The following is a 26,115-nucleotide window of genomic DNA, read 5'->3' on the forward strand; positions in this document are numbered from 1 at the left end:
ACTCTAATCAGTACTCATTCTGCTGGGGCCAACGTCTGGGATTCAGAGCATTGGTAAAGAAAACTGTTTTTCTATAACACACTACATGTCTTACTTACTTACTCAGCTGCCAGTCTTTCCTTGTTAGAACTGGAAGTGGGAAGGCATTTATTTATTTATTTATTTATTTATTTATTTATTTATTTATTTGCTGTGTTGGTCAATGCAGTGTCTCCTCCAGCCTGTACGGCAGTCCTCAGCACACAGTGGAGTGGGACCCATACATAGGTGACGAGAATGTTTGACCTGGGGCTAGGTGGTGACACCTCTTTCCAGCCAACACGCTACTGGCCTCTCTCAGAGAAGACCACTGTCCTGGAGTGCCCAGCAGTTCACAGTCCAGCTGATATTCACCGGACATTGAGGGATGGCAGGTGTCAGGAAAGATGTATGTCCAAGGATCATATCCCAAGGACACTTGTCTGGTCCAGGGGTCAGAGAAGGCCACTGTGAAGACACACACAGCATTTGGGACCAGTAGAGTTGACCAGGGCAAGATACGGATTTGGAGAGCCAAACTGCAGCTCCCCACATGACAGAAGCTCAGGAGGGCAGCACCACGGCTGCTCGTGTCATGGCGAGGGAAACTCCGAGGAGGAAAGAGCATCAAGCTAAGGTCACAGAAGAGCGTGACTCCAGAGAAGTCACTGGAGGCCCACAAGCAGAACAGCGCGATGAGATGTCTGTGTATGCTTGCTGGGGCTGACTGGAACCCACGCTAACCCGTGCTGTACCTCTGAGCTGTACTGCACTGCACAGCCCTCAGACCAGCATTCTTTAGCATTTGTTCTCCATGGAGAACTGAAGGCAGGCACAGAAGGTCAGAGGCCTTTGTACACACACACACACACACACACACACACACACACACACACACACACACACATTCAGGCTTGGGCATCATCTGTGCCTCAGGGAATTCTTTTCCTCAAACTTTGGTGATTAAGTCATCCAAGCACCTAAACAATGATGAGAGAGCCCCTACTGCCTTCTTCCGGAAGCCGAAAATTCCTCATTTAATTCACAGTCCCTGTCGAACAGTCTCCTCTTTGCCTCCTTCCCAGTTCTTTCTCTTATCTACCCTGTTCCTCTTCTCCTAGTGAGTAGGGAGATGAAAATGTGCCTCTCCACAGGATGCCCCTCCCACAAACAGACTTCCTCATCTTGCTTCCTGCCCTTTTTCCTGAGAAGCTGCAGGGGCAGGGTGGACTGAAAGCCATTCTCTTGTAAAAATGTTACACCTGCCTCCAAGAGTTAAATAAGCACAGGCAGAATCCGTTCCATCTGCTGCCCCACACCTAGGGAAAAACCTGTTCCTGGGAAGTAGGGCTCTGACATTCACCCAGACAGACAGGATCCAGATGGTTGTCACTGGGGGAACCTCACTGCGCCCCAAGTGAACTGCCATGCCTGCTCCCTTTTCCCCCCAGAAGCCACACCCTTGTCCCTTTGTTTAGTTCTAGAAAACCTGAGCTGCTTTGAGCTTTATACTTGTGTATGTATGTGCAGGTATACATGTATATGTGTATATGCATGTATGCGTGTGCACATATGTGTGCATGTGTGTATATGCATGTATATGTGTGTGAATATATATGTGTGTGCATGTATATGTGTGCAGATATGTGTGTATGTGTAAATGCATGTATGTGTGTGTGCATGTATGTGTGTGCACATGTATATGTGTATGTGCATGTATGTGTGTGCATGTATATGTGTGTATTCTGCAAGACTCAGGAACCTAATAAAATGTCTTACTTCCCAGGGCTAGTCTAATTTCAGTTTATTCCTGAGCCTTGGTTGAGGAACTGGTAGGGGTGTTGGACACACCCCAACACCCAGGAGCTGGCTAGAGAGCAAATTACAACTCAGGGACATTTCCAGAACAAAGCACAAGGTAGGTGCTCCTGGCGACATTCCTGGTTAGTTCCATCCACAAGCAACCCACTCTGAGCGCAGTATAGATTAGGACCGACCAGGTGGCCTGCATTTCTGGTTTTGAAGGAAAGAGAGGATAAAGGTAGGAAGGAAAATGGCCACCCACCCTCGTCTTATCAGCACTGGAACAGAGTGTACCCCTGGAGAGGAGGACCGGGTGTTGTTTTGCTTTATGTGTTTTTATTTAAGCAGTTAGTCACCAGTAACCTGAAGCAACTTTTGAAGGAAAGCTCGCTTGACGCTGGAATTCACAACACTGGGGTGCCGGGTGTCGATGATTGGTGGTGAACCCAGCAACGTCCACCCCGTCTTTGCCTTTGTCCTAATCTCACGGGAACTAGAAAGGGGATACATATGAGTAGTAGACAGGCAACCCTGTGACGCCCGGCAGACTGCCGCAGGTTACTTCAGCTACCGCTTTGGTGACTATAATTCCACTGGACAATGTAGCTTTGGAGAACCCTGGCACTGGTGTCTGGGATTTGTAAACTCTGCTCAGAGGCCTGGCCTCACTCTCTAAAGCTAGAAAAGCCTACATTTTCAACAAGTCACCATTGAGAGCACAGCCAGATCTGAAGTGTGTTTGCCCCTGAACAAAGGAGCAGCCATTCCCAAAGTCCAGTCCAACCTGAAATACCGGATTCCTAATGAGCCCTGGCCCGGGTCCTGTGGCTCACTCTGCACCTGGCTTAACCCCTTCCTGCCTGCAGGTCCTCAGAGTCCAGCTTCAGTGGGAAATCGCTGTCTAACTGCTGTAGATAACCCTGCATGCAATTCATCTATTCCGGTCGAATCAGGCCAGGCCTGAGTGAGCTGACCTGTGGGAACACCACTGCCCTTCTCTGAAAAGTCATTTGCTGCTTCTAAAGCTTCTTGTCCACTTTTGCTGGATTTAAAAAGAAGGGGTTAGCCCTGGGTTCGGTCCCCAGCTCCGAAAAAAAGAACCAAAAAAAAAAAAAAAAAAAAAAGAAGGGGTTAGGGGTGGGGGCTGATTTGATAGCTCTAATCAATCATTTCTCTGTTACTATGTGAGTTTGTTTACACAGTTTATTGGGTCCCTCTGTTGCCACTGAAACGCTACATACTCCCATCCGGTACATGAAAATAGCAAGGCCCGGACAGAGGGTCTGATTCCAATTGTTTGTGATCCTGTTGTACTTCTTTCTTTTAAAAATGAGTAGTGTGTATACGGGTGTACATGTGTACATGCAACATTTGTGTGTAGGTGGGCCTCAATATGGGTGTGCCTGTGTATTCAAGGGTAGAGGCTACACGTTGACACCAGGTGCCCTCACCCATTGTTCCCCATCTTGACTTTAGAGTCAGGCCTCTCATTCAACCTGGCCCCACCCACTCCTGCTGCATCCTCCTGTCTCCACACCCCAGCACTGGGACTGCAGCATGCGCCATCATGCCCGGGTGGTGGGGTTGGATGTTGGGGGTGGGGGGCCACGTGGTCCTGAGGATCTGGACTTGGGTCTTTGTGACAGCATAGCAAGCAGTTCGCCCACTGGGATGTTTCCCCAAGCCTACTTCCCTTTTTAAAGATCCTCAGGTTCTGGCGTTTACAGTCCTGTGGTTTTTCTCAATCACGTGTGCTTCATGCAATTAAAACTTGCCAGATGGGAGATTTCAAGTATTAAATCCTTCTGACCGAAAAACAGTGGAGTCTGAACGGACTGTTAGAAAACTAACCGCTCGGAGACATACAGCCAAGAGGACAGTGAGCTTTCATTCTCTCTGTCCCTCTCCCCCACTACCTCTCTCTTTCTCCTTCCCTCTTCCTCTCCTTCTGACAGAAAAATGTGAAGAAGAACTCAAACCTCGGAGGGAACTGTAAGTTAGTGCAATTGATCAGGCTGGCAAGCTAGCAATTAGTATCCAAAGATTTAATCATGTCCTTTGATCCGATCTGTTCACTTTGATTGATTTATGCCAAGGAAATAACTCAAGAAAGACGTTAAAAACAGAGCTGCAAGATCAGGGACCTGGGCATCACAAGTCCGTGCGCCCGTTGCCCGTTGAGAGGCACTGGCAGGAAAATGCAGTCCTTAGACGCAGGTAGGAAGACAATGTCTATAACCTAGATCCAGGAGATTGGGATTGCCTGGGAGTTGAGTGGAACGGAAGCTGGGAGAAGGCGTTGGGGAGGGTAATTGGAGAGGTGATGGTGTTAAATATCCCCTGGGTGGGGCTGGATTGTGAAGCACACGGCAGGCCAAGATCCTACTGTGACGGAGAAGGACAGACCTGGGTTGTCCCTGGTATAATGGTTTGTCCCTGAGGTGCAGATACCCAGGAAATTGGGGCTCTGGCTTAGATCTTGTTTTATTTTGTGCCTGTACTTTGTCTTGTCTTTCTGTCACTGTGGAAAGTGACGTTGGAAGGATTTGAACAGACAGATTGACATGGTAAAGGACTGCTGTCCAGAGAGTCAAGTCACCGTGGGCAGCGTGGCGAAACCTGGATTAGAGAAAGGGAAGTCTGGGACTCAGAGGACTGCAAGGGCAGGGGACAGATGAAGCCATTTAGTGGCTTGCCTTCGAGGCCTTAATCACCAATTAGCTATGAGGCTTACAGGCCAGTCGGGTCACAGAGACAACTGTCCTAGGGAAAGGGATTCTGCCACATTCACAGGAGTGTCGCAGCAAATCCCTCCTCAGCTGGGATTTGAACTCAGGACCTCTGGAAGAGCATTCGGTGCTCTCAATCACTGAGCCATCTCTCCAGTCCCCCACTTAAGTTCTTAAGGAGCAAGTCATTCCTCGCTGACCTCCCTCTCTCCTCCAGCTGAGAATGTCTGGAATGACTTTTAACCACTAGATCTCCTCAAAGTAAACAAAACAGAGAAGGCCTTTCCATCCGTGAGACACCTCTAGATTTCATGTTTCCTTGATGGGGACGGAACCCAGAGCCTTGGGCATGTTAGCTGTGTGCTCTACCACTGAGCCTCATCTCCAGCCCTTTGCCTTTGGAGAAAGCATACCCAATAAGTCTTCCAACTCATGATCCTCCTGCCTCAGCCTCATTAGTGGCGGAGTGCATGCACAAAACCATGAAAACTTGCTTAGATTTGGATTCATAAGGAACCAAAGGATTCTAATTCAGTTCAGGCAACAACTGTGTGATCTTATTTTTTTTTTTTAAAGCATTACCTTGTTTTTTTTTTTGTTTTTTTTTTTGTTTTTTTTTTTTTTGGTTCTTTTTTTCGGAGCTGGGGACCGAACCCAGGACCTTGCGCTTGCTAGGCAAACGCTCTACCACTGAGCTAAATCCCCAACCCCAGCATTACCTTGTTTTAAAGAGGTTTTCCAAGCATAGGTTTTATTTCGATGAAACAATTCAAACACCAAAGACTCTCCACTTTAGGCCTTCTAGGGATCGCCTTAATTTTTCCGTGAAGTATAGAGAAAATCCAGTTCGGTTTTACACCTAAAACATCGCACTTGGGAATTACTTCCTTAGCTGTGTTTTTTTTTTTTTTTTTTTGGTTCTTTTTTTCGGAGCTGGGGACTGAACCCAGGGCCTTGCGCTTCCTAGGCAAGCACTCTACCACTGAGCTAAATCCCCAGCCCCTTAGCTGTGTTTTTAATTCCATAAGTGATTAATTCATTTTTTTTTCAAATTTCCATTTGAAGGAAACAATTATAAACACCCACTGCAAGGGGTTATTTAACACCAGGTCGGGCAGCTCGGTGAACAGTAAACAGATCTTTACCTTTTCTGAACTGCACTTCCTTCAGTTCTAACTCTATAAAAAGTTATAAAAAAAAAAATACCTTTCAACAGCTCATTCACTTATGAACTAGCTGACAGACTCTTAAGTAATAAAAAAACTTCGAAAGCTACCAAACTTACCAAATGAAGTACCCTGAAGGCAGAAAAGGCAACATCTGAAAAGCTCATACAGGCAGCAGCACGGACAATAGGCCCCAGGGTCTCCAAGACATGACATAGACCTCCCCCAATGCTGGCAACAGTCTCCACTCACAGAATCTGACTTAGTCCATTTAGGCTCGGAGAAGGAGGCTTTGTCTGCCTTCTCCCTGGAGACCCCGAAATGAAGCTGGAATTGCAATTCGCTAGACAGCCTGGGCTGAGCCGGACCTCTGCGCCACCTTCTGAAGTAGCAGGCAGCCATGTCTAAAGGCAACGAACACTTCCCGGGCAGAGAGACAGTGGAACCATGAGGAAGGCCGTTCTGGGTGATGACAGAGGTCCCTGAAAGATTGTTCTAGATCCATTGGTGGTCTCCCTTGCAACAGATGCTGTCTCTAAGGAATTATGAGGACATGCAGCACACAAGCTTTGAAATCAGGCAGGCCAGCCACTCCAGCGACCCTGGGCCCGTTGCTTAACCTCAGACAGCCTATTTCTGCATCTGGGAAATGGTGATGTTTATACCCACGTTCGGAGATGGTATAAGGATTAAACGAAGTGATATGTGTAGCAGCACAAGGCCTGCCCCAAGCCTGAGCAGACTTACCATAGCCGGCCTAAAATGTCTCCCCAGGTTTCTCTGGTTCCCGCCTCTAAGCCAATTTGAGGATCCCCTCCCCGCCCACACACACACACTTTTAGCGACAACCGCGGGTTGAAGAGCTGACTTTCGTCTTTATTACCCAACCCGACTTCATCTCTGCGTTTGAATTGTGACAAAACACAAAATCCCCTGAGTCTCTCCGTCCCAGATCCTTAAATTCAAATGAAGAGAAGAGACTCCTGCAGGTGAGCAGACTAGGATAAGCAAGCTCCATGTGCACGAGGTAGGCGGAGCCACTGAGAGGCTCCCACCACACGGTGACTTACAGGGAGGAGGCTGTACAGCCCAGGCTGGCCCCTCCCTCCACGGACACGCGGCACCACATCCAGTTTGCTGCATCTTCCTCTTCCCAAATAGACAATAAATAAATGCAAAAAGAAAATTTTTTTCGAAGAAAACAAAACAAAAACATTGAGAATAAGTATCTAGAGTTTCTTCCCCCATCCCCATCCCCGCTCCCACTCCCATCCCCTTTGTTTTTTTTTTTTTTGTTTTTGTTTTGTTTTGTTTTGTTTTATTTAACGTCTTGCGTGAGAGAAAACTGATTCGGTAGCGTTCCTGAAAACAATTAAAAGGGGAGGTTCTACATGAAAGTGTACCCCCGGGTTCCCCTGGTTGTTTTCTCACAGCCGAGGAACTGAATCGGGCAGCTCTCCTTTGAGGAGTGGTGAGCAGTTGTGTGACACATATCAAGGATCCTTGTCGTGACACAGCGATGCCAAGGTTCGGTCCTCCAGTCTATCACGCACTAATCTGCTCGGGTCCCCCCTGAGTCCCAGGCAAGCAAGACACAGCCTCTCTTTGCTTCAGTTGGGACCAACGATAACACTGTCCTCCGAGGGTCCTAGAGAGTCCCCTCACGAGACCTGGAAGAGTCTTAGGATGTGTACGGCTGGTAATCAGCAATGTTCCCTTTGTTGGGCTCTCCTCTCCTTCAGCCTCAAGTGCAGAGGCTTTGAGAAACCCTAGGCCGACAATCATGAACTTGGGTCCTAAGGCTTGAGTATAAAAACTCTCATTCTGAGCATCGTGGAGGAAAGGCCTGCTGTCTCCTCTGTCCTGTTAGATCTACTCCTATCTTTCACAGACAGGTTCAGCATCCCCTCTTGAAGGCAGCTGCATCCGGAGGAAGTATGTTCAATGGCATGGCGTAGACGCTACCCACGTAGCACCATCAAGTAGGGGAGTGTTGCTATTGCCACTGGGCAGTCAGGGGATGGACAGCCCATGGCTGCTACAGGTGTCACCGTATCCCAAGGCTGTGGGCATTCTTAATCATCATAGGACATCGTCAGCATGTGGCTTGGGTCCTGTGTTCACCATCTGAGCATGTCTTGGAAAGAAAGCATTGGAAAGGGATGGGGCCAAGGAGTGGGGTTGCGTCTGAGCCCCCCCCCCAAGTCACTCCCACTGGCTAACGGTTAGGTGGCAACAGATGGAGACCCTATAGGTGTGAGGGGGGATACAAAACTTGACTTTTTCTTGTTTGTTTTGTGTTTCGTCTTATTTGGTTTCGTAGCCTTATCTGGCCCCCAACTCATAGCAATCCTTCTGCCTCAGCTTCCTAGTATTGGGTCTGAGCTGTCAGAGACAAATACAGTCTTTGAAGCTGGGTAGATTGTAGATCCAAACAATGTGCTCTATTAGGGGAAGGATTGTTATGGGGTAGATAACTCAGAGAGAAGTTGTTGTTGGCCACTTTTCAAGAACAGCTCAGACACTACTCGAAATGTTCATTTCATAGTGCCCTAGAGTTTGTATATTGCTTATGAAAAAAAAGATAATCCAGTAATTTTGCATGTAATTTTTTTTTTTTTTTTGCTGGTGCTGGGAATTGAACCCAGGGCCATGATATACTCAGCAAGACGTCTATTTCCCACTTCTAACGTAGTCACTTGTTGAGACAATTCTCTGCAGGATGAGAGCTTGGGTATGTCCTATGGGCGCCCTGCTCAGATGTCCCCAGCACCCCCAGACCGAGTCCAGTGCCTGCATGTGGTGCACACACCTGGTAAATATAGTCAGAAGTAGTGACTAAATTAAAGGTTTACTAAGTCACCCGGCAGCTGTGGATAGTGACTGAGATGTTTCCTTGTTTAAACTCAGGCCAGAAGGAGGCACATGCCGCATTCTATCAGCAAGAGGACCAGAACCCTTGGACAGAGCACCAGGAAACAGTGGGAAAGTATGTTGGGTCAGAAGTTGACCTATATGGGAACAGGAATGGAGCCCGAGGGACATGGTCGAGGTCGTGGGAATGGAGAAAAGCAAATGGGGAAACCCTGGGAATACCAATCCTGTTTCGTGCTGACAGACTTGGGAGCTAGAGATAAGGGGAGGCGAGGTAAGGACATATTTGGTTATGACTGCTTTCCCTGCCTGCTTTCCCTCCCTCCATCTCTCTTCCCCATGAAGAAGGAGTTTTTACAGACTGAGGGAAGCTTGCTAGCTGAGAGAGGTTATTGCTGTCTAATCATTCCCAGAATGGCTGGGGTGTGCTGGTAGGTTCCAGAGCACATGGGAATCACACAAACCTGCTCTTGAAACAAATCGGGGGGTCTTGGTGCTGGCTGGGGTGCTGGGGCACACATGTGTCCCTTTGGCAGACCTGGTGAGGTACCAAGGCAGTAACAGAGGGAGGTGACATTTAACCACTGCCCAAGAGCAAGGCACTCAACTCTGCCCACACAAACACAGTGGCAGTACACACAGCAGCAAGAAGGAAACGGACAAAGTGGCAAAGACAGGTGGCCGGTCCACCATAGCAGTGGGTTGAGACAGCCCAGTCCCCACTCACCTGCCATACTCTTGCCACAGGCCCTTTGCATATAGGCCAAGAGATCAGATTCAGATCTCGGTTCCTTATCACCAGATTGGGGAGCTATCCCATCTGAAACAGTCCTTTTATTACCGTTCTGTCCCCTGACTTGATCTTGCCCTCCCCCCACCCGATCCTCCCACCCCCCACCCCCAATTCTGCATATAATAGATTTGGTATGATTTGGTATGATTTGGTATGGTTTGGTATGATTTGGTGTGGTTTGGTATGGTTTGGTATGATTTGGTATGATTTGGTATGGTTTGGTATGATTTGGTTTGGTATGATTTGGTGTGGTTTGGTATGATTTGGTTTTATTTGATATGATTTGGTATGGTTTGGTATAATTTGGTATGGTTTGGTGTGATTTGGTATGATTGGTATGGTTTGGTGTGATTTGGTATGGTATGGTATGATTTGGTATGATTTGGTGTGGTTTGGTATGATTTGGTTTTATTTGATATGATTTGGTATGGTTTGGTACGATTTGGTATGGTTTGGTATGATTTGGTGTGATTTGGCATGATTTGGTATGATTTGATAAGATTTGCTAAGATTTGGTATGATTTGGTATGATCTGTGGAATGTGAACATACTACCAGTGAGCGGGAACTTTGTTCAAGATCGAATCTCTGCCCACCTGGAACACATTTTCAATCAACACCATGGGATGAACACAGACAGAGGCTCCAAGCACAAGAACAAGACAGAAAGAATCAGGAAGAGACTTGTCACAGCAACTCCCCCCAAGTATCTTCTTTACACGGTCGAAGATGAGTTATGCCAAAGCCAGGCCTGGTGGTGCACACCTAAAATCTCAGCTACCTGGGGGGCTGAGACAGAAAGATCGCACACTCACGACCTGCCTAGGTGGTAGAGGGAGTTTAGGGCCAGGTTAGGTGATTCAGCAAAAACCTTGTCTCAAAAGGGATGGGGATGAGGGCATTGTACAATTCGGTGGCACAGTTCTCCCCTCGAAAGCTCTGGGCCCTAGGTTCAATTCCTGATACAAGAAAGAGAAAGGGGGCGCATCAAACTTATTTTAGGCTATGGAAGAAAATATGCAACTTTAGAAATAGTGCCTGGGGAGAGGACCTTCTGACCTCTACGTGCTTTCAAGATTTCTGCTCCAGAAGAAGCTAACTGGAAGCCGAGAGTTAGAGATCCAGCACGCTGCATGTGTGGCAAAGCCAGTTCCCTGCCACTTTAACAAATACCTCGCCACAAAACAAGAGATACTTAAAGGCTTCAAAATCTGTAAAACGAACACACCTGGGGCAGTTAGATGGGGTCTACATAAATTTTCTAAATGAATTAAGATCTAGGCATTCTAGTACAATCTGGTTATTATGTGTTTTTCCCCCTCAGGGGTGGTCTCAGGGGGAAAAAAAATCACGATCAAAAATCACCTGGAGGGGGTTGGGGATTTAGCTCAGTGGTAGAGCGCTTGCCTAGCAAGTGCAAAGCCCTGGGTTCGGTCCCCAGCTCCGAAAAAAAGAAAAGGAAAAAAAAAATCACCTGGAAAGGGAAAGGTTTCACTTCAGTTTACAAGTCTCAGGTCACACTCTATCACTGAGAAAAGTCAGGAACCTGGAGGCGGGAAGCAGAGACCCTGGAGGGGTGCTGCTCCCCGGCTTGCTCCTCGTGGCTTGCTCTGCCTGCTTTCGTATACAACTCAGGACTGCCTGCCCAGGGTTCTGGACACTCACACATCAACAGTTAACGAAGAAAATGCACGACAAACTTGCCCATAGGCAAATCTTATGGAGTCGTTCTCTCAATTCAAAGTCCCTCTACCCAAATAACTCTAGCTTGGGTCAAGCTGACCCGAAACTAGCCAAACAAGTGACCCCTTGTCAACTCGATGCACAAACACGTCTTTATCAAACCATAGACTTTCCATTCTGGTCCCCAAGATCTCATATTAATATCATATTAATGATATAAAATACAGGTTCAACCCAATGCTTAAAATATATACAAATGAAAAACAGAAGTGACCTCTACCTCAGAGCTAAGAGAAAGGCCATGTGACCCACGGTCAGCTACGGATGGGGCTGATATTTCTCTTCAAAGGCTCCTGGAAAATACTTTTCAGGGCTGGCAAAAGTCTGAGATCAATATAGACCCATGACACCTACGATTTCAGTCACTAAATAGAATAGGCTGCTTACAGCATGCGCCCCTGCAGAGAGATCGATCGGTTCAGTAGCTGATGTCTACAAGTAGTAAGCAGGCTGTAAAAACTATGAAACATTCATAGAATCTCAGCAAAGAATGTTGGTCTACTGAGTAACTGGGAGAAGAAAGAGCGAGAAACAAATCTAGTTTGCCCTCCCGGGAAGTCAGGCCAAAGTTTACATAACTAAAATAAACTACAAGGCGAAATATTAAAAACCTGGCCTACGAGTAAAAATAACACAAAAAAGAAATATTGTGAATTACAAGAAACTATGGCAGGGCAGCACACTGACAGCAAACGGAGGCTGTGGAATGTGAGCCAAGGAGACAGGTCAGAGGTGACTTCTGTGGTGCTTGGCTAAGGGAAGAACTCCAATAGTGCCACTGCTTGATGAGAGGGAGAGCATTTCATAAGGAGGCTTACACAGCGAGAATTAAGATTTCTGTTTCGACCCATGAACTCCAGATGCTGTTAGAGGTTGAATGGTGCTCCACGAGACGACACTGAAGTTCTTTTTTTTTTCTTTCTTTCTTTTTTTTTTTCCGGGGCTGGGGACCGAACCCAGGGCCTTGCGCTTCCTAGGTAAGCGCTCTACCACTGAGCCAAATCCCCAACCCCCCCCCCCTTTTTTTTTTTTTTTTTTTTTTTGGTTCTTTTTTTCGGAGCTGGAGACCGAACCCAGGGCCTTGCGCTTCCTAGGTAAGCGCTCTACCGCTGAGCTAAATCCCCAGCCTGAACTTCTAATCCGCGTGCATCAGGATGGCGCGCTACTTGGAAAACACAGTCACTGTAGCTGTGACAGGCTAGGATAAAGCATGCTGCCCCTCAATCCAACGATGGGTGTCCTTGCAAAATGGCCCTAGGAAGAAGGAGGCAGATACTGGAGTAGTGCAACTTCAGGTCAAGGAATGCCGGGGACAGCTAAGCACACCCAGATGCTGGGAAGAGGCAAAAAGGCTTCTACCCAGAACCTCAGAGGATACACAGCCTTGGACTTACCACCAGAATAGGGAGCGGGGGTGCCATGGTTGGGAACCACCATCACCCCACTTTAAAATGAATGCAGATGTTTAGCAGACACCTCGGTGGTCCACTTTTCAGGGTGCTCTGAACTGGAGGCATGCTTGGTGAGCTGTGTCCTAACACAGGGCTTGGCTATGCAACAAAACCCAATCATTTGCTGTCTTCAGGGAACTGTGCGAACAGCAGCAGATGGCAACCTTTGAAGTAAGGACACAGTTTACATTCCGAGATGCCTGAGTAAGTTGAAAGAGAGCTGGGCTGATCACCATGGCCGTGGGGTAAAGGCAAGAAACCTCCACAGACAAAACCACATCAAGCAATAAGAACCGAGCCATCAACTCATGGGCCAGTTAATGTAATAGAATTTGCCTTAATTAATGAAAGCAAAGCATATAGACACACAGGCTGTCACCTCCCGTGATGGTCCTTCAGTCAGTCACAGACACGGAAGCCACGGGGGCTCCATAAAACAATGACGGAGCCTGGAAATTCCTGTGACATCAAAGCCTCCTCGTGTCCCAGCACAGCGCCTGCCTCGTGTGTTTACGGTGATGCTGCCATAAGTCAGCCTTGTTGTAGTAATTTCCAACCCCAATAAGCCCATATAAAAACACGCAATCCAGTTATTATATTTATAAGCTATGTGCCTAGATTGGGCAGATCTAGAATTATACAAACTTATTCACCGGCTATGAGACCCTTTGCTACTTGCAGTGTCTCCCGGCCACGTGGTTCTGCCCCAACTTCGCTTCCCTGTCTTCTTCAGACCTCTCTCCTTCACTTCCCCTTCTCCTCCCTTTCCTGCTCTCAAAGACCTCCCGTCCCACCTTTCCCCTCCACTGCCCAATCACAGGCTCTAGCCTTTGCCAAGTTAAAATGAAGAGAAGGTTCAGGTAAGATCACCTGAGTACGCGATTGACTGCCCATCAGGGGCAGCCCTTCTTGAGGAAGCAGAATTAATATCAGAATACAGACAGCATCGGGGCAACCCACAACACAACCTACTATGCTGCCAATCTCATAAAAGCATAGTGCCTACAATTATGTCCGGGGACTATCCTTGCTAATAAGTGCCTGTGGTGCCTGCCTTATCACTATACCATGCATTGCGTCATTGCCGTAAAGCATACTCCTGTCGTACCTTTAAAAGCAAGCCTGCCGTAAAGCAGTATGTGAGTGGCTGGCATTGGCCCTGGTCACGTGTCTGCTGCATATCTCCTTGCTCTGAGGGGCCACATGCCATGGCCTGCTACACCATCGGTGTGTGTGTAAGCGTGCAGCGTTGACGCCCCTAGCAAAAGAGACTCTGTTAAGTAGATGCCCACTAACATCTGTAGTGCTAAGAGAAATGATCGAAGTGGCCACCGAGGGGTTTGACGAAGTAGCCGAGGATGAGTTCATCAACGGGATGGGATAGGTGGGAATACGGAGCAGACGACTGTCAGGACAGCAGACAGCTTTGAGCGCACGTGCCTTACTAGTACACAGCTATCCAAGTCAGCCTCGGGATCTAATCACATCCCGTAGATCAAAGCCACGATAGAAACAAAACATGAACCCTGGCGTAATGAAGGCTTACAGCCTAGGAAACATCCCATCCTTAGGAGGGGAGCAGGTTCAGAGCACACCAGGGCATTTTAACAGCAATAAAGATAAAGACAGCGCTCAATTTGTGTGGAATGTATACTTATAATGAGCCTTATATCGTCTTATATGTATTAGACACTCTGTCCATCAGGTTCTTGGGTGTGAGAAAGGCTTGGTAGTAAAATGGGGACCCACAGATGGCCATGCTTGATGTGCTCGGTTGGTCAGGCTTCCGTGCCTCCATTCCAAGCTCTGGTCGTCCTGCTCGAGCAGGGCCACGCTGCTTCGGAAGGACCACATTGCAGGAGACCCACTCAGCACCCCCCTCCCCTCCCCTCCCCTCCCCTCCCCTCCCCTCCCCTCCCCTCCCCTCCCCTCCCCTCCCCTCCTCTCTTCTCCTGTCTCTTTTTTTCTCTTTCTTCTTCAGTCAGACTCTTAAAATCCTCCCCGCCCCCTATTTAGAGTAATCTCTTGGCATCTAAAAACCCAAGTTCAAACTTCACTCCAGCGGCTTCATCAACTCAAACACTGTGGAGAATCCATTTTTAACGAATGATGGTCCTTGGATTCCGGCGCGTTCCGTGGGTGTTTGGCAGTGTTGGGGGTTTCCTTCCTGCTCTGTTTGATGAAATCTCTAGTTATAACCCTGTTAGATCACCAAGACTCATAGCCAGCCAAACCTCATCTGAGGCATTTATGTGGGTTTTCCCGAACACCCCTCAGCAACTTAAACCCTGAGTGTCAGTGCCAGCTACCAGGGAAATTAAGTGCGGCGTACAGGAAACAGAAGTGACTAACAGCTGGCGATTGCGCAACGTTTTCTCATGGACATTTTCCATGGCTGGGAAACAAACTGGAGGGCACAGTGGGACACAGTAAAGTGTTCACAGACATCCTGGGGTGCAGCGTCTACGGACACATGGAGAAACTTCTGACTTGGTTCCTGGAAGGACTGAAGGTTTGAGTCATAAACGTCCATGCCCGAGGCTTGTTCAATTATATCTGAATCGTCTCGACTAAACACAATCAAAATCATGTGCTAGTGAAGGTCGATCTTTAAACATTTTATAGGGACACAATTGCCTTTTATTCATAAAAAAAAAAAATTGAATTCCTGGTCCTCTGAAGTCAAGAATCATCCAAAGGAACCCATCTGCGCCTTACTCTGCCAAGTTAACATTCCACAGACGTTTGAGACTGGGGCGCTCTCGGGGAAGCATAAAGTCTATAAAAATGAATGCCAATTTGTTGTCCGGGTCCGGTGTGTGTGGTTCAGCTTCCCTACTCTGTGACTAAATAAATAAATAAATAAATAAATAAATAAATAAAATGGTCCATCAACTACATCTTTTGATCACCACCGCCCATTGGCGTGATGGACTGGGGACCAGCTTACCAATGCACGGGCCGTCAGAGGATAGTTCTAGTTCAAACTATGGCATCCGGAATGGGGAAAACATTAAGAGATAAGCATTCCTGGGCATTACTCAGCATTGTGGCAAAACCATTACAGAGGGGGAAGCTGGGAAGGAAGGCTGACCGTAGGACAGCTGGAAACACATTAAAAGTCACTACCATAGCAAGACCTTGTCTCAAACACGGGAGAGAGAAAGAGAAACCGTGCTGGCTGCCTAAGCCCACAGCCCGGTGTGTGAAACAGAAAACAAAAACAAGGCAGAAGGTCAAAGGATGTCATTGGAGACAGGGGATGTGCTTGGTTAGAAAGAACTGACTTTCTGTGACACAGAAAAGAGAACATTTGTTCTTTATACTCTTTACATCTGGAATTCCCGCCACTTAGGCATAGTGGGCATTAAAGCCTCCTGGGAAATTTTGTCTCTGAGTTTTCTGAGGGACTTGACTTCTATGTGAATGAACGAAGGTGACCATTGTAGGCCATTACAAATACACAGACACAGAGATACACGCACCCACACGTGTGCCCACCCACCCACACGTGTGTGTCTTCATCTGTTTCTATCTCCAAAACCAAAGCATTTAGGGGATCTGTTAGTTATGTGTGATCCACTCGTTTACATTCAAGTCCGAGCCTTGTACCTTAAAATGAGGAACTGCCTAGCCACCTGTCAGGTGCTATCTGTTCTTTTACACACCTGTCAGGTGCTATCCATTCACCTACCCACCTGTCAGGTACCATTCATTCACCTACCCACCTGTCAGGTACCTTCCATTCACCTACCCACCTGTCAGGTGCTATCCATTCATCTACCCACCTGTCAGGTGCTATCCATTCACCTACCCACCTGTCAGGTGCTATCCATTCACCTACCCACCTGTCAGGTGCTATCCATTCACCTACCCACCTGTCAGGTGCTATCCATTCACCTACCCACCTGTCAGGTGCTATCCATTCACCTACCCACCTGTCAGGTACTATCCATTCACCTATCCGACTACCAAATATCTATATATCCATCTACACCACCTTGCAGGGACCTATCCATTCATCCACTTCCAGTGTGCTTGGGCAGAAGACACTTTGCTCTGTCATGTATTTGGTGAGGTATTTCCTTGTTTTGTGCTGTTTGTATAGAGCTGTGAGGCATCAGAATGAGGAATGTGTAACTTCTCTGTCATTTCCAGAGTGGAGCTAACCAGGAGAGAGAGAACCCCAGGAGCTCCCATGGGATGTTCACCCCTTCACAGCCTAGCAGAGCTCCTCACGCTGGTCTAGACCCCCCCCCTCTCCTCCAGGAGACACAGAAGAGCCAGATGGAAAAGCCACTGACTAAATTAAAACACACTAATTGGGCATTGGATTTCTGCTGAAAATGACCCCTCCCAGCGTCACTGGTGAGGTACTGTGTGGGTGTCGGATGTACGACTAAGAGGAAATTCTTCCACTCTGTACAAATAAATCATTTGGAATTCATTTTGCTAAGCTTTCTTATTGGTTCCCGGAAAAGATCAAATGTAGGACATGGGGAATCCAACTGCTCCAGCAGTCAAGAGGTTTATTAATTCGGTGAATGAAATCAAGAATCGATATCACCGGGTGATGAAAGTATTACTAAATAAAATATACTTCTTTGTCAAATAATTCAAAAAGAAAAAAGTCAAAGCTTCACCTCAGATAGGGGCACACGGATGTCCACACATCCGTACAGACTCTGAGGAAGTGCAGTTCAAATAAGATGCTTAATTAATTAATTGATTTTGAGATAAAGTTTTGCACAGCCCAGGCTAACCCCATACTCACTAATGGATGAAACTGACCCAGAATTTCCCATCCTCCTGCCTCCACTTCCACGGTGTTGGGATTATAGACGTGTACCTCCCTTCCCCCAGTGGGGGTTGTTTGCTTGTCTTACTATGTTCATCTATTTCTTTACTTATTTGTATTTATTTATTCACTTATGTGTGGTGTGTGCACAAGCATGCACATGACACATGCCTGTGGCATGCACGTGTCGGTCTAAAGACAATTGGCAGGAGTCAATCTCCTTCCACCACTACGGACCCGGGATCAAACTCATCAACCTGGTCCTCAGACTGGGTGGTAAGCGTCTTCATCCACTGTGCCCTCTCACAGGCCCCATGTCCAGTTTTAAGTGGTGGGAGGGGCTGAACCCAGGCGTCGTGCATACCAGGCGTGTACTCTCTACCCACTGGGCTGTATCCTCAGTCCTATACTAAAATGTTAACTAGATCTTAAGATTTTCTGGTTTAACATCAATTCCTAGCTCATAACAACACTGAAAACATACTGTATGTAATTAACCTTACATAAGCTGAGCATGATGACCTGTACCTATAATTTCAACTCTCAGAAGCCCAAGGCAGGGGGATTGCAAGTCTGAAGCCCGCCTGGGGTAGTTAGCAAGACCCTATCGCAAAACAAACAAACAAACCTATCTTGACATTTAGAGACTTCCCATCATGCATTTCTCCCCATCCTAGGTCGGGAGGACTGTGGCTGTTTCCAGGCGGACCGATGTGCAGTGAGAAAAGTAAACAGGCGGGTTGGGGATTTAGCTCAATGGTAGAGTGCTTGCCTAGCAAGCACAAGGCCCTGGGTTTGGTCCCCAGCTCCGAAAAAAAGAAAAAAGAAAGAAAAAGAAAAGTAAACAGGCACCACCAGTCTAGTGATCAGAGCACCAGATCTGTCACCCAGACCCTTAGTACCCAGCAGCTTCTTTTCTTAAGGAAACCCCAAACCTATATGGCTTACTGTCGATGATGGTGTACCCCCCTACTGTCCATCTCAAAGGTGTGTCGCCTCCTGTGGATCTCAATGGCTTGTTCCTTACTGTAGCTCTCCAAAGCCCACCCTCTTTAATCTGTACTGTTGCTTTTCTCCAAATCAAACTGTCTCGCTACTGTTGCCATCCCAGTGAGCCCTTATTTTCAGTTCTCTGTGGGGTCTTTGCTTTCATTACTCTTTGAGAGTTTGATTCCTAAGTACTGGTTTCCATCCCTCCCTCCCCCTCCCTCTCCCATTCCTTTCCTGAACTGTAGCCAGATTACAACTGTCTGTAACTCCAGTTCCAGGAGATCCAATATTCTCATACAGACACACATGCAGGCAAAACACCAATGCACATAAAATAAACAAACCATTAAAAATTTTTTAAATGTTACCTATAAACACACTTTATTTTAAAAAAAAAGATCTAGGGGCTGGGGATTTAGCTCAGTGGTAGAGCGCTTACCTAGGAAGCACAAGGCCCTGGGTTCAGTCCCCAGCTCCGAAAAAAAGAACCAAAAAAAAAAAAAAAAGAAAAAAGAAAAAAAAAAAGAAAAAAGATCTAAAACTTGGCCAGTTCTGTTGGGCACAAGTCTTAATCCCAGCCCTAGGTGGGCAGAGGCAAGTGGATCTCTGTGAGTTCAAGACCAACCTGGTCTACATAGTGAGGTTCCAGGTCAGCCAGGGATACATAGTAAAACCCTGTTTCCTTAAAACAAAACACAGCAAAACAAAACAAAAACTCTAAGACTTTAAATCAGCCAGATATGAATTATACTACAGGTATGATAGATTTCTAAAGCAGTGTGAAAAATTATCTTGGAAAGGTACCTACCAGCAATGAGAAAGTTAACAGTAAACACCATCACCATCAGTGGCAGCAGCAGCAGCAGCATGTTTTTTTCAAGACAAGGCTTCGCTCCCTCCCTGGCTGTCCTGGAGCTTACTCTGTAGACCAGGCTGGTTTCGAACTCACAGAAAAGGCACGAGCCACCACATCTGGCTTTCACTGTGGTCACCTTGGAGTAGGCTTATCATTTGCTGGCACTAGCCTAGTGACACCGTAAGGAGAGTCACTGACACAAAAGGACAGCAGCATAGTTGCAATGCTGTGCCTGAGGGAACCCTTTGGAGGTAACGTGTGGTTCATCCTTAAGGAATCACTGAGGCTCCACACTGAAAAACAACATGAGCTTTGAAGGAGCAAAATGGGGTCTGTGTGTCTCTTCATTCTGCAAACAGTTACATGACCGCTACAGCCAAAATCTGCTGCAAGGGTCTCGGAGAAGAAAGAGACCTCTACAGAGTTGGGTAACCAATGGTATTTGACCAACGGTATTTGGCCTTACTGAGCTTACAATTTGGTGAAGATGTTCAGAACAACTTTGTTAATGATTTTGCTGTAAAGAGCATTAGGGGAGAGACCAAACAACCACTCCAGGTTAAAACAGAAACAGTGTCTGCTCTGGGATACAAAGAAGAGTCATCTTTTAACTGGCTGCTGCTGCTGCTGTGGGGACCGCTAGTAACAAGTATGCAAGTATGGGGGAGGGGGGCTGGGGGAGGGAACGGGGGTGGGGCCAGGGATTTGTAAAGAGGATTTGGGGAAAAAGCTTGTTCAGGAAGCACTGATGTACTGTGTGGCTAAAACAGCCAATGTAAGGAAGTAAGTACTAAGAGATTGAGTGGGTGGGTACCATCAGAGAATAAACTGGGTGTGTCAGGGCACACCCATAATCTCGAACCTGGGGGGTGGGGCACACCCATAATTCCAGCACCCAGTAGATGTAGAAGGGCAAGAAACTCAAGGCCAGCCTTGGCTAACAGGCAGGACTTTGACTCAAACAAAAAAGAAGAACAAACAATAAAAATGCGGGAGAGAAAAGTGCCTGCCAGGGGAGGTTCAGACCCTCTCCTTTAGGTGACTATGAAACAGCCCTGGGCGGTTTGAGAATCTGGCAAAATCCATCCTCATAAGAGAAAGTAGCCTTTGTTATAGTCAGTGAGGCGGATGAGACAAGCCCTCCAGGTACACCGTCTCAGCTGTGAGCAAGATTATTTTCAAGAGTTGTCATCAAGACATGGGTGAGCTGACAAAATGTAGACGCCCCTAAGACCTGACAAAGAAAGGCTGACTCTGAATGGCCTAGAAAAGGATAAATCTGCCATCTCCCCGAAGGTATTTACAAATTCCCGATGGCCTAGCTCGGTCAGCAATGATGGGCAATAGGCCACACCCAGCTTGCCACCCAGTTGTGCAAATAAAGTTTTATTGGTACACAACCACACCCCAACATTTATATGTTGTCTGGCTGTGTTCACGGCTACAGTGGCAGATGTGAGTAGTTACAACAGGGCCCCACAGTGCACAAAGCCTAAACTACAGTCCTTCCTGTCGGACCCTTTGAGAAACGCCACGCCAACACCTGGACACGAGTTTAAGTTGGTTAAGTTGGGGAGTTTTGGGAGATAGAGTTAGGGTGACCTATGACATCTGTGTGGTAGGGAAATGTATATATCTCTCAACCTAAACTCAGTTTGATTCAGCACACAAATAGATGAGAAACTGAGTTACAAGAAGTAGAACTAAGGGCAAATCCATCTGCACAAGTAAGTCAAGAAAGTGACCAACACTGGGATTGTTAGGTACCAAGTGTTGAATGTATTTACCATCATTAAAGAAGTAAAGAAGGCATCAGCCTGGGCATTATGCTCACATCTGCAAGCTTGGAGTCAAGGCAGGTAGGTCACTGTGAGTGAGGACAACCTGGGTTACAACTAAGTAAGATATTGACTCAACACCCACAAACAAACAAATAAACAAACAAACAACAACAGAACGAACCAAAAAAGATATCAAACGGGGGGGGGGTGTCACCAACAGTGTTTAATAGTGTTTTAATGGAACCAAATACCATGCCTAAAGGTTCTAAAAAAAAAAATTTCAAGCTTATAATTGGTGTTGTAAAATCAATTAAAGTAGCAGAGAGAGCTGAAGAGAGCAATAGCAAACTGTAGAACAGATGTGAAGAAATTTTACAAGAATCCAACAGAAAGAAGGAAGTCAAAAGTACAAAAGTAGAAAGATACAAAAGAACATAAAGGGAAACTCATTTAACCAGATACTAGGAGGGAAAGTAATTGGAACAATGTCTAAAACTCAGATGAAACACAGTTATGTTCGGAATAAAGATAAATTGCAATGTACATCAGAGAATAATTAATACCCATAAGAAAAAACAAATAGAATCCTGACCAATTTTTCATCAACCTTGATGATATGAGAAGCTGGGAGGACAATACTTGGAAAGCTCTATGCACACGGGCATGCACACACACACACTGTTTTCAAGGTAAGATGAGCGGGCCGGAGAGATGGCTCAGTGGTTAGGAGCACCTGCTCTTGCAGAGGACCTGGGTTTGGTTCCCTGCACTCACGTGGCAGCTCATACCTGCCTGTAATTTCAGTTCCAGGGGATCCAATGCCCTCTTCTGACCTCTAAGGATAGCAGGCATGCATATGCCACACATACATACATGCAGGCAAGACACTTATCGTGGTGATTTAAATGAGAATGGCCTCTGTAGGATCATACATTTGAATGTTTGGTTCCTAGACGTGGAAATGTTTGGGAAGGATTAGGCAGCACAAGGCCTTGTTGGAGGAGGTATATGTCTCCCAGGGAGTAGACTTTGAGGTTTCAGAAGTCTGAGGCATTCCTAGTTATCGATTGTTGAGTTCTCTCCTTTCTCTGTCTCTGTCTGTCTTTGTCTCTGTCTCTCTTTCTTTGTCTCTATCTCTCAGTTTCTCTGTCTATGTATCTCTCTCTCTTTCTCTGTCTCTATCTCTCAGTTTCTCTGTCTATGTATCTCTTTCTCTGTCTCTATCTCTCAGTTTCTCTGTCTATGTATCTCTCTCTTTCTCTCTCTCTCTCTCTCTCTCTCTCTCTCTCTCTCTCTCTCTCTCTCTCTCTCTCTCTCTCTGCCTCATGGTTGTCCATCAGACACTCTCAGCTACTCTATTCCAGCTCCAGGCCTGCCTGCTTGCTGCTGGGCTCTCTGTCACGAAGATCACAGATTCACCTTCTGAAACTCTAAGCAAGTTCCCAATTAAATGCTCATGTTTGGAAGTTGCTTTGGTCGTGGTGTTTTCTTCACAACAACAGAAAAGTAACTAAGACACTCGTAGAATGTAATGAATGGACATATTTAAATAAAAGAAAGAGAAGGGTGGAAAAATCCCAGCACTCCGGAGGCAGAAGCAGGCAATCCCTGTGAATTCAAAGCCCTGCCTGGACTACAAAGTGACCATGCCCAGATGTCACAGGGAAAAAACAAGACATTTGTACTGCCAGTCACAAAGCTAGGCGCCCTGGCCTTCAGTTTGGACTAGAGGGATCCAGGGCTTAATTCGAGCCACAAAATAGGCTCCTTTATGTTTTAGTTGGAGGACATTAGAGACTGCTGCAGTCCTTATACCACCTAAGAACCTAAAACTGAAGCCATCATGGAGGAGCCGGAAGTCAAGTGAAGCCCCCGGCCAGCCTCCTGGAAACACCTGGTTAGAGCTGTGCCTTCAGCTTCATCCCGAGTCCTCTCATACACACCCACCGAATGACTCTTGTTATTTATGGGGGGAGGGGATCTGTTACTAGCAAAAAATAATGCTGACAGAACTTGGCTAACGGTCCCCTCGTTCCACACTGGGTATAACAGCACGGGAAGTTAATTCATCTAAAGCCTTACATCAGGCCCAGTTCTGAGTAAACGCTACAAGAGCGTGTGCTATTATTAAGTATTCTTGCTAATCCCCAAATACGAACTTTCATCCTATTCGTCAAGGCTTCGCAAGAATATGAATAGACGTTCCATTTTCTAATTGAGGGTTCGGGGCATAAAGCTTTCTCTGTCTGCAATCGTTTCCTTACAGTGCTTCCAAGAACTGTCTGATTCTCGAAATGTTTGTAAGGTTGTAGAGCCTCTGGCTTTTCTCCAGTGACTCTTCCTTTGCATTTTTTTTTTTTTTTTTGGTTCTTTTTTTCGGAGCTGGGGACCGAACCCAGGGCCTTGCGCTTCCTAGGTAAGCGCTCTACCACTGAGCTAAATCCCCAGCCCCTGTTCCTTTGCATTTCAAGTCGCTTACATCCCATCCTGTGATTAAACCTCTACTAACGATCCAGGTGGGGCCATGCACCCAGGGGACACTGAAGAGGCCCTGCTGCTTATGTCTCCTTTTTTCTCTAATTAAGGAGGCGGACGAAAGCATTGAAGGAGAGGGGAAGCCTCCAGAAAGCTCAAACGACTGGAAATTGCTCTAAATTTTACTCTGAGAAGGTATGACCGTCAGAACTGCATACGACCGGAACTCAGTAAATATTCGTGGGATGAGCAATGATCACCTCAGATGTCCTGACCGGGTCTCCTGATGCAGCAGGCAGAGCTGTTTTTCTTATATTCCCAAGTCAGGGCATCTAAGCTTGTGTCATGTGTCTTCCCAATGGCTTTCACTACTCACAATCCCCTAAGGCTCGCCAGAGGAATACTCGCTCGTCTCAATGTCGTATTAAGAACTTGGAAAGCCCACAACCATGCAACCTTGGAGGTTGTCAGCCACATTCATTATGATGAGAAAAGCGTAGCCTTGAGGGATGGAGAGTGACGGCTTTAATGCCACAATCTGACTGAGGAAGAGATGAACAACTTAGATGGTCACGCGGGGTTGGACAAGTTCATCAACTAACACTCATAGTCAAACCACCTTCTGTCACTCAGTCTATCCTGCACAGATAGAACCCCAGAGCCCCACTCTGCCCCAGTCGGGAGTCCCCAGTTGCCTTTGCAATGCTCTAAGCATCTCAGGTTTATTTTGTAGAAAAATCAGTCTGTATCAACCGATATTCTCCAGAATGAGGCAACCAACCAGCTCAACACAATTCCATTCCAGTAAACGACCAAGGACAGAAGGAGATGAACTTCCACCTGAGATGGCCTCTGTCCCCAGCATCCAGGACCTTCAGCAACTCGTCCGAGCGAGTGGGTTGATCACCCATGCACCACCTTGCCCTGGTGAAGTTGGTCATTCGGCAAATCTTGGAACAAGGAAACACAGTTTGCCTCTCTTGCCTTCAGGTTTTCACCTCCATGTAGACCTCATGTTCACCAGGCCCACCTGCCTCCCATGTTCTAGCTCCCAGTCCCCTCCCTATATCTTAAGCCCGATCATCCAGCCATTTAAAGATTGAAACCGCAACTCATGCTTGACTTATCTCTTCCTATTTCTCATGTGCGAGATCCCCAAGGCCTGTTGATTCCAGATCCAAGAGAAGAGCAGAATCCGTGTTTCTAAAATCTTATCATTTTGCTCCTCTCCAACTGTTGCCACCTCCCTTCTTGCTCAGTTTGTACTGGAGACACCGGCCGTGCCCTCCTCCTATTTTCAGGCTGAGCCTTCTGCAGTCCTATAGAAGTTCTCTCCCATTAAGCTTTTCCTTTCTTCAGGCTTTTCTTTCTTGTCTTACTTTACTCGGGTCTCAGAATGTCTCTCCCATCCACTACCAGCCCTGCCCACTCAGTCTCCCAACACACTCGGTCTCCTGACACCACTGTCCCCCAGCTTAGCACTTGTCTTATTTTTTGAGACAGGATCTCACTATTCAGCTCTGGTTGTCCTAGACCAGAACTAGCCTGGAACTCAGGGATTCACATGCCTCTGCCTGTGTACCAGGATTAAAGGTGCACACCACAATGCCGTCGCCTGCCATCTTTCTTTCCCATTAGACTGTTAAGTTTCTTGGGACAAAGATTATACCCACTCTTTTTACCGGTGTATACCCAGTGCTAGAACTGTGATTGGCAGGTGAGAGGCAGCTTGCTAAATTTGACATGAGGGAGTGAATGTTTTGTGGTACCCCTTGCCGGAGACTAAACTCCGAGGTTCACAAGTTTTTTTAATTGGGCATCCCAGGGTTGCCATGAGCCCAAAACACAGCAAACTCCCCACTTTCACAGCCCTGCCCCTCACCACTCCTTCACCTCCCCGTTGAAGCAGCTCTTTCTTCCACTAAGGAGCACAGTAGCAGAAGAAGGTTTGCTAATTTCTCAAAGAAATCCATTTTATAAGGCAGCCATGAAGGATGGGAAAGCTCAGGAAAAGAGGTCATCTCATTAACTTTTTTTTTTTTGTTGTTCTTTTTTTCGGAGCTGGGGACCGAACCCAGGGCCTTGCGCTTCCTAGGCAAGCACTCTACCACTGAGCTAAATCCCCAACCCCCATCTCATTAACTTTAAGATCTAGCATACAGCTTTACAGTGCTGCGACGTGTGTGTGTGTGTGTGTGTGTGTGTGTGTGTGTGTGTGTGTGTGTTTATGAACATTTGTGCATAAATGTCTTTATTTTAATTCCCAGTCCTCGAGCATGTCCCTTGTCTCCCACATCACAGAGAAATTCACGACGCCATTCACATAGAGGGCTCTGCAGGGGCTTTCGGCTTCTGTGCAGATGAGATCTACTGTGCTCTGAAGGGAAGCGCACACCCGCAGGTGTGTGCTGTCAGCTGAGGGGTAGAGGCCACAGACTGAACGGCCACTTTACACCTCACCTTCAGGTCAGTGAGAAGCTGGGACCTGACACTTCACCCCCATGCAGCCCTTCCTCTGTCCTAAGACCTCATCGCCTCGGAAGAGGAGATGCTGCTGCAAGTCAGGGAAAACGTCCCATCAATCATCGCTCTCTGGAGGCAATGAAATCATCTCTTCCACAGATCGTATCAGGTACAGA

General features: G+C 46.9%; 1 long non-coding RNA gene across 1 annotated transcript; it reads left to right on the plus strand.

Moving 5' to 3' along the window:
• The first annotated feature begins 7,043 nt into the window (after positions 1–7,043).
• On the plus strand, positions 7,044–17,023 carry LOC102556220 (uncharacterized). The gene is made up of 3 exons (XR_354443.5): positions 7,044–7,651; positions 8,627–8,705; positions 16,735–17,023. It is a non-coding gene; the product is annotated as an uncharacterized LOC102556220 (long non-coding RNA).
• Positions 17,024–26,115: the final 9,092 nt, after the last annotated feature.

The sequence above is a fragment of the Rattus norvegicus genome, chromosome 5 (genome assembly GCF_036323735.1).
Source record: "Rattus norvegicus strain BN/NHsdMcwi chromosome 5, GRCr8, whole genome shotgun sequence".
NCBI classification, from domain to species: Eukaryota; Metazoa; Chordata; class Mammalia; order Rodentia; family Muridae; genus Rattus; species Rattus norvegicus.